Source organism: Balaenoptera physalus, assembly GCF_965194825.1.
Source record: "Balaenoptera physalus genome assembly, chromosome: 2".
Classification (NCBI taxonomy): Eukaryota; Metazoa; Chordata; class Mammalia; order Artiodactyla; family Balaenopteridae; genus Balaenoptera; species Balaenoptera physalus.
The window spans coordinates 156,478,178-156,494,205 of NC_138883.1; the positions used below are offsets into that span (position 1 = coordinate 156,478,178).

A 16,028-nucleotide genomic window follows, 5' to 3' on the forward strand; every position below is an offset into this window, starting at 1 on the left:
CTGGATCAAGTGCCACGGGCACCGGGCGTGGTTCCGTCCACAGATCTATGTGCTTGCGAACATTTCCACATCAGATCCCCACACCATCCTGGCCAGCTAGAGAGATGGGGAAACATATCAGAAACAGAAGTTATTTTGTTCATTGACAGAAATGGGAATGTTTGTGAAATTTGATTCTCAAATACAAGATTATAGAGGCACTTTTCCTTCCTCTTAGGTGCCCTTGTTACAAAAGAGAACATCTTCTTTAGCAGAGCTGAGGAAGGGAATAAAGTCAGCAGAATACACTGAGCTGTTTTCTCGGACGGGAGCTGGATTTGCTCTCAAGGGCCCCCGTCTTCAGTCATCCAGTCCTCCTCTCTCCTCCTCCAAGAACAAGGAAAGCTGATAAATATTTGTCAGGTTCCAGACTGTACATAGACACGTGCTGTGTAAAGGCACAGCTGGGGACAAAAGGGAGGCGAGAGCACAGTCTGAACTCCCAGATGCCTCTTGAGGGGAGAGTTAAACAGGCAAAAGTGGTACTGAGAACCGAGTGGACGGCACAGACAGACGCTGCTGTCCAAGTTCAGCGAGGACAAGAACTGTGGTCCTCCAGGATTTACTGTCCCAGAAGCCTTGCTGAGGAGGACAGAAGTTCACCATTTAGCTTATTAAGGCTGGAGGGGCAATCTTCTCTCTCCATTCCTCCCCCTCCTCCTCTTTGCGTTCCTGAGCATAGATGGAGATGTTGCCTGTCACTCTGCCTTCACTAGCGGTGCCTGCTGGAAAAGGGAGCAATTTACCCAGACCACTCTTGAGTAATTGTAGTATTATTTATTTATTTATTTATTTATTATTATTTTTTAAAATTTTTGGCTGCGTTGGGTCTTCATTGCTGCATGCAGGCTTTCTCTAGTTGTGGCGAGCAGGGGCTACTCTTCGTTGCGGTGCGCGGGCTTCTCACTGCAGTGGCTTCTCTTGTTGCGGAGCACGGGCTCTAGGTTCGTGGGCTCAGTAGCTGTGGCTCGCGGGCTCTAGAGCGCAGGCTCAGTGGTTGTGGCGCACGGGCTTAGTTGCTCCGTGGCATGTGGGATCTTCCCGGACCAGGGCTTGAACCCGTGTCCCCTGCATTGGCAGGCGGATTCTTAACCACTGTGCCACAGGGGAAGCCTAGTAAATGCAGTCTTAACGACAAAATAGGCATTTTTTCCCCCAGGATTGCTAAAGAGAGGGTCTGCAATTGCACGTGGAAATCAGTGTTCTCACGTGTGGAGGTCGGTTTGAGGGGTTCGTGAGGATAGAACATTGAGCCCACAGCCTTCCTTCCACTGCTGTCTGTCACTTCCTGGCAGTTTAATTTAAAGCAAATTGAATCATCTAAATTTAAACAATTAAATTCTTATCTGACTTCACTTTTCTTTTTATTGAAATGTAGTTGACTTATAATATTGCGTTAGTTTCAGGTGTACAGTGTAGTGATTCAGTGTTTTTGCAGATTATATTCCATTATAGGTTATTCTAAGATAATGGGTATAATTCCCTGTGCTATACAGTAGGTCCTTGTTGCTTATCTATTTTATATATAGTAGTGTGTATCTGTTAATCTCGTACACTTAATGTGTCCCTCCCCCCTTCCCTCTCCCGTTGGTAACCACAAGTTTGTTTTCTATATCTGTGAGTCTTAAACAATTAAATTTGTAATGATTAATTCAAACATTTATATTAAAGTTAAGCAAAAAACTATCTCTTAACAGTAGCAACAACATCAAATCAATAAAATAATACCTGTTGACTGTTGTGAGGATTAAAGCACTGCAATCCTTATCCTCAAAGAACAACTTCTGGATTCTTTCCTGTTGAATTCTCCACTTTGAACCGTCATTTTTTTCATCAGTCGTTTCTGTTTGTAAAAGGCAGAGGGTTTTGGAACGAGAGAGCTCAGGCTTGTATCCTGGCTCTGCCGTGTAATGACCGCACAGACATAGGGGAGTTTCTCTTATCCTCTGGGAACCTCACTTTCCCCATCTGGACGTGGCAGTGATAATACCTACTTCTTGGGATTGCTGGAAGATTAAAGGAGATATTGCTTGTGAAATGCTTCGCAGAGCCCTGGCACGTGTTAAGGACTCAATCAGTAGGGTTAAGGATCTGGTTCTCGTTTGCGGGGTTCACACAGGAGGTCCACTCTTTATGAGGAGAGGTGGCAACATCTTTCCCGCATCTCTGCAAGGTTGCGGCAGGGTTGGCTTGTGATAGGGGGTGGGGTTAGTTTCCTTCCACTTTAGATCCGTCGCTCACCAGCTGTACCATCATGAGTTCGTTATCTGACTGCTCTGTGCTTCAATCTTCTCATCTTTAAAATGAGACACATCATACTTACTTTACAAGGTTGCCGTGAGGATGGAAGGCCCTCATACACACAAAGCAATAAACAGCTCCTTGCACATGGAAAGCACTCAATACATGTTAACTATTTTAATTTATTATACCACTCACTTAACACATTTGAGTGGAATTACGGTCTCAGTTACCAGGGGAAGGCAGTTTCTTTTCTGCCCCTTTGGCCTTTGGTTATTACAAATTTTAATAAGATACAAACCCTGCTGTTGTAGTAGGCTTTTTTTTTGATGTCATTACAGCTTCCTGCCACTGACACATCATTGCTGACATTAGTAGGTGTAGGAAAAATGTTGTGGTCTGGTCTATGTAGCAAAAATATTTGTGGGAGGCCCCTTTGATTGGCTTTATTATTGTATTTAATGCACTGCACATGGGCAGTCAAACATGTTTGGAAAGAGGTCATATTGGTTTGAAAGACAGATGATCTAAAACTAGCTTTCATTCTATTGTGGATTAGAGGAATTCCAGCTAAGGTTTTGAAGAGCTGCCACCAAATATTTGCTGATATCCTCCCTGTGACTCCAAGGGTTCTTTTTATTCTCTCCGCACCCTCATCCTGCCCTGGGACTCTGATGCGGATATAAAATAACATATCTGAGTTTTCATAGTTTAGATTTTATTCATATCAAATTTACACATGCACATAATTTAAAGAGTCAGATGACAAGATTTATTACGACAAATCGCAGTCTTTTGCCCAATACCCCCTGCTATGGTCTGAATGTTGAAGTCCCCACCAAATTCGTATGTTTAAATGCCAAAGCCCAATGGGATGGTGTTAGGAGGTGGGACTTTTGGCAGGTGATTCGGTCATGAAGGTGGAACCCTCCCAAACGGGATTAGTGCTTTCATAAAAGAGACCCCACAGAGGTCCCCAGACATCTTCGCTATGTGAGGACACAATGAAAAGTCTGTGACCCTGAAGAGGGCCTCAATTTCAGACTTTCTGCCTCCAGAAATGTGAGAAATAAATTTCTGTTGTTTATAAGCCACCTAGTCTGTAGTATTTTGTAATAGCAGCCCAAACAGACTAAGATACCCTCTTACATTTTCTTGATCCCCAGAGGAAATCGCCGTCAACTATTCTTTTTGATATTAACCTCCATTATCTCTAAATAACATGTTTTAAAATGCTCTTTATTTTTTAGTATTAGGTATTTTCTATTTTCTTTCCACTCTTTAAGAGGAAACTTTCTTTCTCTTTCACCAAACCTGCACCTCACCTCCTTTCCAACACCTTTTCAATATTTACTGCCCATCTCCCTCATTCTCCCAGTGAATTATGTAGTAAGTGTAGTTATGTTATTCTGGCCATCTAAATGCTAATCACACCTGGGACATTTGTTATACTATGATTACCTTGCTTTCTTACATAACTTTTTGATTTTCCTGGAGTTAATAATTGTCTTCTTTTTACTTAGTTTTCGGTTTGGTTTTTTATGATCCCTGATCCCCCAAACTTCCTTTTACTTGTTTTAATCTCCTCTCAATATATTCAAATCCATCAGGTGTGCTCTTAACTCATTGTTTTGAAAGTTCTCTCCTGATCGTCAGTCTGGTAATTGCTTTCTAGCCTTGAAATCTCCCTTCACTTCGTCCAAGGGATTTCCTTTCCCCTTTGTGGGGTTGGAACCCTGTTTCCTGGTCCCTATTTTTCCATGTCTTCCCCTTTCTTACCTCACTTCATTTGTTGGAGAGTCTCCTGTAGCAGCTTCCTTACCAGGTGTGCATGGGAGATGAATTTTGAGGCCTCAGTGTCTGAAAATGTCTTTAGTCTATCCTCAAACTTAATTAACAGGCTTAGTGTTGATATTCTCAGTTGTAAATAATCTTTCCTAAGCATTTTCAAGGCTTTACCCCATTGTATTCTAGCTCTCAGCCTTGACATTGAGATACCTCAGTCCATTCTGATTTTTGATCCTTTGTATATTTCTTTTCCTCTTCTCAATATTTTAGGATTTTTTTTTTTTGGTCTCCAGTGATTGAGACTTCACAAAGATGTGCCTTAGTCTGGGTTTCTTTTCATTTACACTGCTGGGCACTCATTTACTTTAATCTGGAAACTCACATTCCTCAATTCTGGGAAATTTTCTTGAATAATTTCTTTGATAATTTCACCCTTACCTTCCTTTCCTCTTTTCTTTCTCTGTGGAATTCCAGAACAGATCTCTAATTTTCTTTGTTTTTCTCTTCTATTTTTCAACATTATGTGCTATGTTCTGGGGCATTTTCTGATCTTAACTTATAACCCTCTTATTGAGATTTTAATTTTTGATATCAATATTTTTAATTTTCAAGAGCTTTTTCTTAGTTTTCCCTACTTTTAAAGAATACTCGTTTTTATATATCAATGATGGTTATTTGAAGTATTCGTCTTCCTGCATGGTTTCTCTTTTCTCCTTGCTGCGGCTCTCTGTTTTGGCCTCTGCTTTTTCTGTTAAAGGCTTTCCCTTGATTGTCTGCTGATATCTTAAGAGGAGAGAAGCTAAAAAAGGCTAATTGGATCCCCTATGTTCATGAGGAGGACGTGTTGACTGTGGCTATCTCTGTAGGGTAGTCTGGTTGGACCATTTATTTGGGGAACCCTTATCTCAATTTTTATATTTTTCTCCCCCAAAGTCTTGTCAACTTATCTAAAGAACATTCTAGTCTCCAGTTAGATGAAGAACCCTAGATGCCAGTGTTCTGAAAGACGAGCATTTGAGATCTCAATTTACAGAAGGCAAGCTTTAATTTTAATCCATCTGTTTTCTTGGGGGCACCCGTCACTTTCAACTATGCCTTGGGTGCCCCAATCTAGAGCTCCTCTCTTTTAGCCTCTGCAGAGATTACACCTTCACATTTCTGTGAGGGTGGGGAAAAGACAGTCCCCTGACACTAGAGAACCTGGGTTGCTCTTTCCTTCATAAGTGATTTTTAACACACCTTCCTGTGTAGAGTTCCATCTTCATTTCCACTCCCAGGGATACCCAATAGTAGCATCTGAGCCTTTTGGGGATTTGGGTGGTAAAAATTTGATTGTTTCTTGGATTTCTCCACTGTGGTTTAGGATCAAGGCTGCTGCGTTTTGCAACACAATGGTCCTGCCTATGATTCAGCTCACTTGTAACTGCTAAGCCCACACCCTTCTTCCTTTTATTATCCATCTTTCAAACTTCTGTCTCCTCTCACATTATTTTATCTTTGTGGATTATTTACTCCTTAAAATAAATCTCTTCACTGTTATTTTTATTGGGGTTTCAGGAGAGAATAGAGACAATTGCGTGTTTTCAACCCTTTTATAACTAGAAACGATGATTGAGGATTTTTTTTGGGAAACAAAATCTGGAATGTTGACACATGGGTGAGTATTGTATTATTTTAAGTGATTGCATTGTTGGGATATACGCTTATTTTAACTAAACTGCCAGTGACCAGCACAGTTTTCTGGATCTTTTTTTGGAATTGCCTTCACAGACCATGCTGTATTCCTTTCAACTTATGCAAAGGTAGGAAATTTTATATTTTGATTGCTTTGATTTTTAGAAGCACCAAAATGCCACTTGGAAACTAGGCTTGTAAAAAAAGCCAATGATAAACTTTAGCTTTCATTTCAGAAGGATCTTGCTGATCCTGTAATGGCCACAATAAATCCAAAACTTATTGTTTTTGAGAGTGATATAGAGTGGGGATGACATTTTTCAATGGCTTGAGAATGAAGTTTTGACTAGTGTTTTGAGCAGGGATATTATTCTTGAAATAATTCATAGTCTTCTAATGACAGCATTAACTTATGTTCATAAGTACAGGTTTCTTTTTTCTTTTTCTTTTTTTCAAGGATTAGTTTTGTAACTTGGTAGTCCTATCTCATGGTTATTCAGCTAGATTACATTCCACCCATTAGAATGTCATGGATTATGTTTAAAAATTTAAACAAAAATTTCTACTTAGAGGTGTAAGACTTTCTTTTTAAAGCCTGGACCAACATTACACCATTGCCTTTATGGGTCTGGGTTTATATTTTTAGCTACTTAGAGCCCAGCATCCCATTCCTACTCAGGAGTAACTTTGAAAAAGGGGTCTGATCTAGGTCATCTAAGAGCGAAGTTGATGATTAATTGGACTGGATGTAATTCTGTGCTACCTTCCACACCTTTATATGATGATAGCCCTTGTGTGTCCCTTGAGTGCTAAGCATGGTTACTATATTAGCCCTCTCTGCACGTTGACTGATCGTCATGGGATGAACATACAGCATACGGTCGAGGGAAGGAAATGATCACTTCACCCCTTTACCCAATCTATCAGTTCAAGCTCCTGCTAATTCAACACATAGTTGGGAGACTGCTGGGCTCCTAGATGGTGATTTTCTCTATAAAATACCCATATTGGCTAAACCTCTTCAACCTTTAAGAGATAATACTGAAAATCAGTGTTCAGCTTAGAATCTCAGAGCTGGAAGCATTTGTAGAGATGGTTCAATTCCCATTTATAGATGAAGATACAGAAACCAAAGCTGGGAATTGACTTGCCCAAGTTCACACACCAGAACCAAAGATGTTGATTTTAGCCACAAGTGAAAGCAAAACAGTCTTACTTATTCTAAAGGAGAGTTTGGCTGAGAGTTGATTGTTCCAAGTCTTTATGAAAAAAGTGTATAGGCCTTTATTGCTCTCTTTCTGCAGCTGGGGAGGTGGAGGACTGTTTATTTTTGTCAATGGGAAAGGGCAAAGATGTGAACAGGACACAAAATTGTATATAAAAATGGAATCCAATTTTGTAACAAAGGAAAAATACATAGGAAAACATGACAAGAGAAATAAACATTATGAGAGAATGAGAGAGAGAGAGTGAGAGAGAAGGAGAGACCTCCTTTTCTAGCTGATCTCTGGGAAGCAGAAGATGAAGTTCCTGGGGCTGCAGTTGTGCTCAGGACCATGTATAGCAGTAGCCCAGATCTGATGAGCAGAAAGAAGAGCCTTGATTGAAAATTAATTATTTTTAAATGAAAACCATTCCTGGCTTCTTTCAGATTCAGCCGGATGACATAGCATGGTCTCTGATGTCGAGGAGGGAGAAAAACCAGCATTGGTCTCCTTCTCAAGCTGCAGAGGAAACTGTGTGAGGGCATCTTTCCTCTGGGGGCTTTGGATTCTCTTGCCTCCTACCTGGGAGGCAGAGAACAGGCTGAAGGACAGAAAGGAACATTAACAGGCAAACTCACATCGGGTCTGAAGTCATCCACAGCCTCACAAGTATGACAAATGCACAACCTTTGGTTGAAAAGGCTCAGGAAGTTGGTTGGCCAGATAATCCATTTGGTTGGGAAAAAGAAGCTGAGTTTGACCTGACCAGTTCGGAAAATGCACCATTTCTGGTCTCTCTAGTTGCACTTACTAGCAGGGATTGCTTTGATTTGCATCATATAAGAAAAAAGAAACTCAATAAAATGCATTTGGTTCTTTGTCACTACATGAGCCGTTAACAAATTAGCACAGGGGAAGCTTTTGCAAATGAGAGATTAAATTTCCTTGTTTATGTTGGAAATCTCCCTTGGTCTCTGTCAGCAAATGTGCAATAACATTCTTTCCGTGTTGGGCTGGCTTTCAGTTGGTTTGTTATTTTTGTTTCTTTTGTTCTTGCTATGGGCCTTCAGAGTGACCGTCTCTCTCAGGGAAGATAGAAACTCTTGCCTGGGGTTAAGGGAGACTTCCTGGGGCAGGGGTGGGAGTGGCGTGGAGGGAGGGTTGCCAGACAGAATACAGGATGCCCAGTTAGGTTTGAATTTCAGATAAACAATGAGTTTTTAAAAATAGTATAAGTATGTCCCAAATATTGCATGGGACATACTTATACTAAAAGACATTCCTTGTGTATCTGAAATGCACATTGCATTGGGCGTCCTGTATTTTTATTTGTTAAATTTGGGCAGCTGCAGTCTCCTTTGATGTGGGGAGGAAGTTTCTATGCCTGAGACATCCCAGGGCTGTAGGAAAAGGCTGCTTTCCCCACCCTCTTCCTTTTTGGCTGGACCTGACTAGATTTTAACCTGCACCTGAGACTCGGTTTCCCTTAGGGTTGGGACCGGGGCGAGGAGAATGAAGCACTTGCCTTGGGCACAAACCCAGGAATTGAGATAAAGAATTAGTGCGTTATGGAAAAAAAAATTAAAAAAGAAATGATCCTGTATTAAAATGTTTCATATTTTAACATCATAAATATTATGATTTTTGTCATAAAGATTTTGGTTAAAATATTTTATTAAAATTATTCTTTATCTTAATTACTGAGGTTTTGTTTTTGTTTTTTTTGCACCCTTTTAAGTTTTGCTCCAGAAGTGGTGGGGTGGCAGGAGTGTTAAATGCAAGCTTGTGGTCCTACAAAGGGCAATGCCAGAATTCTTCATTTAGAATTAAAATATGAGTTTTTCTACTTTATTTGACCTCTGTTTACATACAGATTTGGAGATGCCTGTAGTCTTCCCTTATCAGTTTTAACATGATGGTTACTTTGAACTTGAGTGAAATTTCTCACTTCCATTGCCCCAACCTTTGTCTATGAAGATACTTTTTTGGTCCCAATTTTCTTCTTTCAAAGCAATGGAGATTCCGGTCTCTTTTACTGTTTTAGATGTGAGGATAACATCTGAGGATAAGACCCTGGCTTTGTCCAGTGGCAGAATCTTCCAGAAGAAGCTTGGAGAGCCTGTTGGGCTTGGATGCATGGGAGCAGGACTGGTCATTACTGACTTAATGACTATTTAATATCATCTCATTGAATATTTAAAGTGACATTTGTGTGTTACTATTCAAAAAATGTTCCAACATTATATTTAGTTGATTGTTGTATATGTATGAAATAAATGCTGTTTAGCAATGCAAATAATTGGCATCCTCATTTTGTTGGTATTTGTACTTTGTGGTGTCTAGGAATTCTTGATAAGAATCGTTATACAACCCATGATGAGTGTATATAAACCCAGTGTTTCAGACTCGCCAAATGGGATAAATGTAGTTAATGCTAATAAGTTACATCACCCATTGGACTAAGGAAGGCATAGGATGGTCACACAATATAGTCACTTGTGCCTGTGCATGCACACATGCACACACATGTACTCTATCTTTCTTTTTCTCTCCAATGCGTAAACATTTAAAAGCAGAGATTATTAGAAGATTAAAAGATACAGAACAGAAAAAGGCTTGGGCACCACTGACATGGGTTTAAGGAGTGAGCGAATGAGCTAACAAAGACGTGGCTTTTGGTTTTGCATCACAATATCTTCTCAGTATTCTTAAAATTTTTTTAAATTTATTTTTTGTATTGAAGCATAGCTGATGTACAATATCCTATGTTATAGGTGTACAATATAGTGATTCATAATTTTTAAAGGCTATATTCCATTTACAGTTATTATAAAAATTTGACTATATTCCCCATACTGTACAATATATGCTTATAGCTTATTTTATACCTAATAGTTTGTACCTCTTACTCCCCTACCCCTATCTTGCCCCTCCCCCCGTTCCCTCTCCCCACTGGTAACCACTGGTTTGTTCTCTGTATCTGTGAGTCTGTTTCTTTTTTGTTATATTCACTAGTTTGTTGTATTTTTTTTTGGTTCCATATATACGTGACAACATACAGTATTTGTCTTTCTCTGTCTGACTTGTTTCACTTATCATAGTGCCCTCCAAGTCCATGCATATTGTTGCAAATGGCAAAATTTCATTCTTTTTTTTTTTTGGCTGAGCAGTATTCCACTGTATTATCTTCTCAGTATTCTGAAGAAGAGTGAATCAATTTGCCTATTTAGAAAACAGAAATGATCTCAAAAATAAATCTGATGTATGGCATTTTAAGAGATGGTGTGTATTACTGAACTTAAGAGTTTTAAAATGAGCCACAAGGGTAAAGTTAAACTCTTTGACTGGACAATTTTACCTTCACGGGTTTATCCTAAGAAACTTGAATTTGAGCAAACAGCAGTTGACAATAATGTTCACTACTGAGCTGTTTATAACAATTAAAAATTGCAAACTGCCTACGTACAACAATAGAGGAATTGTTAAGGAAACGATGGAACAATTGTATGATGAAATTGTGTGCAGTCATTTAAAAATCATGTAAAAGAGTATTTAACAACATGGGGAATGTCCATTTTATTATATTGTTAGATTAAAAATATTACAAAAGAGTAAATGGTATTATCACATTAAAAATCTATTTATTGGGACTTCCCTGGTGGCACAGTGATTAAGAATTTGCCTACCAATGCAGAGGACATGGGTTCGAGCCCTGGTCCGGGAAGATCCCACATGCCGCGGAGCAACTAAGCCTGTGCGCCACAACTACTGAGCCTGCACTCTAGAGCCCACGAGCCACAACTACTGAGCCCACGTGCCACAACTACTGAAGCCCGTGCGCCTAGAGCCCATGCTCCACAACAACAGAAGCCACTGCAATGAGAAGCCTGTGCACGGCAATGAAGAGTAGCCCCCGCTCGCTGCAACTAAGGAAAGCCCACATGCAGCAACGAAGACCCAACACAACCAAGATAAATAAATAAATTAAAAAAAAAATCTATCTATCTAACTCTCTATCTATCTATCTTAGATAAATGGATGAGTCCATTTATCTATCGATTATCTATGCATCTATGTATCTACCATCTATCTATGTAGTCTAATCTACTTATATCAAAAGAGGGAGAGAAACCTAGGTGCTACGACAAAATGTTGACGGCAGCATCTTTTATTCGGTGGTGGGATTGTAGATGGTTTTATTTTTCTTCTTTACAGTTTTCACTATTTTTGTTTTTATAAGCATTTATTACGTTTATAATTATAAAAAATTAAAGTTTTAAAATTTAAAATGTAAAATTTTAAATAAAAAGTTAAAAAATATTTATTTTTAAAGAGAAAAAATACGGATTATAAAAGTTATGAGGAAATTGATCTGGATATGTGTGTGCGTGTATGTGTATGTCATACACAGAATATAGATTGTAAAGATATAACCAAGATGTATACCTGTTCTATGTGTGATAAAATTTCATAAGGTTAAAGTAATCTTTGATATCTTATACATTTTCCATAATAAACATGTATTATTTTTGAAATTGGGAAGCGAGGTACAATAGAAATGAATCCATGCCTAACAGTGAAAAAAGAAATGTATTTAAATTATATGTAATAATATTCTTTCCCTCCATATCATCTCACGAAACACTTTTAAGACAACAATTTTGTAAGGAAGTTACATATAAAAGACAGTGCAAACTTTCAGTTATGCTTACACCTGGATCACTTCACAGACTTCTGTTTACTTTCCTTTCATGAGGATTTTCTCTATCCCATAGATAGTGGCTACAAAACATTTCTAAAGCACACAGATCTGATCATGTTCAATCCCTGTTCAAAAACCTATAAATTTCTAAAAAATTTTAAAAATTTCCATAAATTCCTATTATAATCAGAATAAAATCCACCTGTTTTTGCCCTATTTCAAGCTCTTTACTGTCTTGTAGAAATCTAGTTTTCTCCTTTCAGACTCTGACAAAATTCATTTGTTTATCAACAAATATTTAGTGAGTTCTTACTTTGTGTGGGACACCGTGCTGGGTGTTGACACAAGTAGTCTGTTCTAGTCAGACTAGACAATGCAGCTTTCTCATCTATGACCTGTGATTACTCATCACTGTGTTTTCTCTGAGGCCTCTTTCTTTTTATGGGTGTTTTTTTCTACATTTCTGCTCTTGAAATCCTACCCATCCTTCAGTTCCAACCCTAGATGCCACCTACTAGTTCCAGTTGAGGATGGTCCTGTTTTCAGAATAATTCCCTACATTTCTTATAGCTCTTATTATACACTGCCTTTCACACGAGCTGGTACAGACTTTCCGTGTCACAGCGATTATCACGCTGGGGCAGGGATGGGGGTGGGGCTTGGCAGGGTAGAGGTGGTGGATGCTCCCGAGAAGGGTGGGTATATTAGAATCGCTGCTGGACCAGGTCTGCGGTTGTTCAAGATAGTGTATTAAAAATAGCCATCACTTCATTTTATTTTTATTTGTGGTATGAAATTTGTTTGGACTTTTAAAATCGGAGTATCAAAAGGGCCATGAATTAAATATGATGAGCCACAGTGCTTTGTGAGATTGTATGGTTGTCTTCATAGCTGTTGAATGAATGAAAGTGAAAGAATGAATTAAGAACTACTTTTCCCCCAGAGTTTACATCAGGGTTCACTCTTGGTGTTGCACATTCTATGGGTTTTGACAACTGTATAATGACATGTGTCCACAATTATAATATCTTAGAGTCGTTTCACTTCCCTAAAAGTCTTCTGTGCTCCAACTGTTCACCCCACTCTCCCCCCAACCCCTGACAACCATTGATCTTTTTACTGTCTCTGTAGTTTTGCTATTTCTAGAATGTCATAGGGTTGGAATCATATGGTATGTAGCCTTTTTGGACTGACTTTCTTTACCTAGTAATACGCACTTAAGTTTCCTCCATGTCTTTTTGTGACTTGATAGTTCATTTCTTTTTAGTGCTGGATAATATTCCATTGTCTGGATGTATCACAGTTTGTTTACCTATTCACCAATTGAAGGACATTTTGGTTGCTTCCAAGCTTTGGCAATTAGGAGTAAAGCTGCCATAAACATCCACATGTAGGTTTTTGTGTAGACATAAATTTTCAACTCCTTTGGGTAAATGTCAGGGAGTGTGATTGCTGGATTGTATGGTAAGAGTATGTTTAGTTTTGTTAGACACTGCCAATTTGTCTTCCGAAGTGGCTGTACCATTTTGCATTCCTACCAGCAATGAGTGAGAGTTCCCATTGCTCCACATCCTTGTCAGTGTTCGGTGTTGTCAGTGTTCCAGATTTTGGCCGTTCTGATAAGTATATAGTGGTATTTCATTGTTGTTTTCATTTGCGTTTCTTTGATGACATATGACGTTGAACATCTTCCCATAAGCTTATTTTCCACCTGTATGTCTTCTTGAATGAGGTGCCTGTGCAGATCTATTGCTCATTTTAAAAATTGGATTATTTGTTTTCTTATTTAAGAACCACTTTTGATCTCAGAGTGCCCTTGTGTGTGATGGGCAACAAGTTCCAATGCTTCCAAGTTCCAGTGACCTAAAGATGACACTGCCCATCACTGTTCCAGGTAAAGGTGACACTGTCCATCACCAATTTGCTGAAAATGACAACTTCTTGCCAAGTAGGGTTTTTAGGAAGAACTTAATGCTAATTTTTGGTTTTCCACTGCAACCTGACTTTCTTTTCCCTGCTTGTCCTCTGTGTGACCTTGTGAGTGGAAACCCAAAGGCTAATTATAACCCAAAGATGTCTGTATTGAGCTACTTGAAATCCCGGACTTTCTTATGTCCAAGCTTCTGCACATGCCGCCCATTGGCCTGGACATTCTCTTTCCTTTTGTCCATCCCAGGAGCCTTCCTGTCCTGTGCTTTGCTGGCTAAGTCAGGCTCATCCTCTAGGGTGTCCTTCCAGATACTCTCTTCCCAAAACCAGAGTAAGGACTTCTTCTAAACTCTCTACCTCATCCTTCCTCTGTCAAAGCACCTATCACAGGTACCATCATTGCTGTCCTTCCCGGCAGACCTGGGTCAGTAGCTGCCGAGAGCATGTTGAATTCTGGCTCTGTCTTGTTACTTTTATATCCTTGATGTCTAATAGACATGAAGTAAATATGAGTTCAACAAATTCATTCGTTCAGCAGATGTTTATTGAGCACCTACTCTGTGCTAAGGTCTATTTTATTTGCTTTGGCTGCCTCCACGAACAAAATGGAAAGAGATTCCTTCCCACTAGCAACTTACATTCTCATGAGAAAGAATGACTATTTGAACAGATGAGTGTCCATGAAAGTTCCAGAGGGATAGAAGGATCCTGATGTTCACTTGTTCACAATGTTACTACGAATTTGTAAGACTGAAAATGTGCCCACCTCTCCATGTCTTCCTGTGGTTAATTTCTTTTTAACCCTAAGATTATTTCCCACGTTATGGGTTCTGTCTCTCCAAGATAGAGTCAGAAGTTATCGTCTTGGCTCCCTTTTTGGCTTGGCTTTCTTCAGTCAGAACAGCCCAACGGGAGACTAAGATTTAGAAGAGAAATTCTGGGGGCTGGAGATGCAGCACAGAACCCATTTTTGGGGGGGCACTGGGTGGTGGAGACACTGGGTCCCCAGAGGCTGAGCCGATGATGGGAAGCTGGCCTCCGTGGAGGTCCCAGTGTCCTGGGAGTGTTCTGGCAGCATTTGGGGACGGCTCTTGGCTGGATAGCTTTCATGCCTGGTTCTCTGGGCTTCCGGAGCTTCCGTGAACTACCTAACAGCTTTTAATACATTTTCTGCCAAGACCAGTTAGAGTGGGTCTGTAGCTCGCAACAAAGGGTGCTGGCAGGTGCAGACCTCTGTCCGGGACAGCCTACTCCTTCCCACCCAGGCTGTGTTTAATCAGGTCTGACTGCAAAGATGACTTCAACAAGCCTCAGGTCCTGCCAGCACTGTCTCTCGATTGGGAATTAAAGATCTCCCAGCCCTTGAAGGGCAGCAGCTGCAGTAAGAAGGGTAAACTTATACATTGGGCTGAAATCCAAATTTTTATGCATGTAATTATGCCAGAATTCAGGTCAACCTCTAATAATATTCCGGCTGGGTTGACTCATAGCCCATGATATATAAGAAGGAAAACAGCATCTGAACTGCTGTGGTGGCATTTTTTTCTTGTACTTTTGAAATGTTGTCTAATTATTTGTCCTCTTCTATTTGACTGCAAATTACTCTGTTCTTCCAAGTATCACGCTTTACCTGCTTGAAAAATAAATACCCCAAATGACTAGGAGCGAAAGACTATAATTAAATTATGGAATGCTGTGATGGGCACTTTAAGAATGGTCGGGAGTTGGTGCTTGTCCAAAACACACTCAAAGTTTCAAACTATTAAAAAGTTTTGAAGTGGCCAAATTTGTCTACTCTGTCTCAAGATCATCCAACAAGATGATTTTCTGGCTAAGCTACATCCTAGTCAGAAAAACACTGACTTAAGTATTTTTGTTGCTTCTGTGTTTTCAATGTCGAAAACCTCCCTGCCCTGTTCCCTTTCTTTTCCCAGTGACTTTAGGTCTATCTGAGGTATGGGATGGTGCGGCTTACTCAATTCTCTTGTTAGTTGCCCTGTTAGAAACACTTACTGGGGGAAAAAGAAAAGGAATGCAAAATTAATATAAAGTCAGGAAATGGCACATGGAAGCCAAAATTCCCTCTGCCAGCCCAATGCCCCTTTTCCCTTGGTTATCTCGCTCATGGTGGGCGAAGATGCAGGAAGCTTGTTGGGTTAGCTTTTCTACTCCCTGGTCTCTGCAGCGGGCAATTAAATTTCTGGGTCTCACTGTCTTTATTCTCACTTTTATTCCTTCCAAATTGTACAGTCCTTTGCCCATCTCTGGCACATCCTCAGCTGCATTCAGGGCTCCCTAGGGAACTTTGAGAACTTGAACTCACACTTTATAACTTAAAGGGGAAAGAGGGAGACCATCAGAGCTAAATTTTTCATGACACCATCTTTTACTCACCTGTCTTTGGTCCCTTGGAGTCCTTCTCAGTCAATCAAACGTAAATATTTAGTGAA

General features: G+C 39.8%; 1 long non-coding RNA gene across 1 annotated transcript in view; it reads left to right on the plus strand.

Moving 5' to 3' along the window:
* LOC309655443 overlaps window positions 1-15,791 on the plus strand; it is a 49,259-nt gene extending 33,468 nt beyond the window's left edge. The window contains exon 3 of the long non-coding RNA XR_014260841.1: window positions 5,626-15,791. This is a non-coding gene — a long non-coding RNA (uncharacterized lncRNA). The remainder of the gene's footprint in view (window positions 1-5,625) is intronic.
* The last annotated feature ends 237 nt before the right edge of the window (window positions 15,792-16,028 follow it).